A 1,365-nucleotide genomic window follows, 5' to 3' on the forward strand; every position below is an offset into this window, starting at 1 on the left:
GTCTCCAGAGGGGGAGTGGGGTGGGGGCGGGTAGAAGAGGGTCTAGGAGGAATAAATGGGGATGGAAGACTTAACTTGGAGGGCCGAACACACACTATACAGACAAGGCATTGAGAAGTGTATACCTGAAACGTACATACTTTTATTACCAAAGTCACCCAAATAAATTCAGTTAGAACTAGATAAAAGGTGGAGACCTTTGAGAGTGATTAGGTCATGAGGGTAAAGCCCTCCTGAATAGGATTAACACCCTTTTACAGGAGACCCCACAGCAGAGTTATTTGGGGGATCACTTTGTAAGGTATATAAATATCTACCTACTATGCTGTACACCTGAAACTGATATTGAATGTCAACTCTAATGGAAAAATTTAGAAAAATTATTAAAAATATAAAAAAGTGAAGTAAAATAAGTAAAAATTAAAAAGATAAACATAAAAATGTAACTCAGAGTGATCTTTGAAGAATATAAATCAGATCACGCCAGTCTCAGGTCTGAAGCCTCACTGGCCCCAGCAGCCGTCAGCTGTGCAGACAGACTCACCCCTGGGACGGGGTCACACTGCTGGGAGAGGAGTGTCCTGCCTTCTTCCTCCAGGTGCCTCTGTCACTGTCCTGGTGGCATCTGGTGCTGGTGCAAGGCAGGACTGTGCTTCCTTGAGAGTGTGCTAAGCATTTGCTTTGGCTGCTTAGTTCTAGAATGGGAGAAGACACTTACACACACACACACACACACACACACACACACACACACACACACACTTTTTTTTAAAGCTTTAATGATTGTCATAGCATTTTACACCCACCCAAGAAACGTTATTCTCCCACCTGTTCTCTCCTGCGCCCCAGCCAGCTGGCTCACCCAGCCCTGGGGGCGAAGGCTGGGAGGGTGCTGCCCAATAAACATGCCTTTGGTCGGATGTCCAAACAGAACTGCAGTTCTCTTAGGAAGGAAATGGAGGGAGGCATCTGCTAGGATCAGCCACACAGGAGAAGACTCAACTTTTTGTGACAGTGATTGGATCACAGCCGCATGACCTCGCCATGCTCTCACTCGGTTGCCACATCTCAGGGGACCCTGGATCGCCCACAGCAGGAAGCAGCTCCCTGGCCTCTGAGAACCCACGGACACTCTGTGGAGCCCCTGAGCTCACCCAGCTGATACTACACTATGGATCCTATGACACAAAGCAAGTCTCAATAAATTTAAAAAGACTGAAATCATATCCAGCACCTTCTTGGGCCATAATGGTATGAAACTCAATCACAAGAAGAACACTGAAAAGCACACCAAGACATGTTACTAAACAATGAGTGGCTTAACAATGACATCAAAGAAGAAATCAAAACATACCTTGAAACAAA

At 45.7% G+C, this 1,365-nt stretch overlaps 1 non-coding gene across 1 annotated transcript; it reads left to right on the forward strand.

The window, feature by feature from the left end:
- Nucleotides 1-511: 511 nt before the first annotated feature.
- LOC123812254 lies at nt 512-715 on the forward strand. The gene has a single exon (XR_006784535.1). It is a non-coding gene; the product is annotated as a small nucleolar RNA SNORA74 (small nucleolar RNA).
- The last annotated feature ends 650 nt before the right edge of the window (nt 716-1,365 follow it).

The sequence above is a fragment of the Phyllostomus hastatus genome, unplaced genomic scaffold (assembly GCF_019186645.2).
Source record: "Phyllostomus hastatus isolate PE091 unplaced genomic scaffold, TTU_PhHast_1.1 phas_scaffold_78, whole genome shotgun sequence".
Lineage (NCBI taxonomy): Eukaryota > Metazoa > Chordata > Mammalia > Chiroptera > Phyllostomidae > Phyllostomus > Phyllostomus hastatus.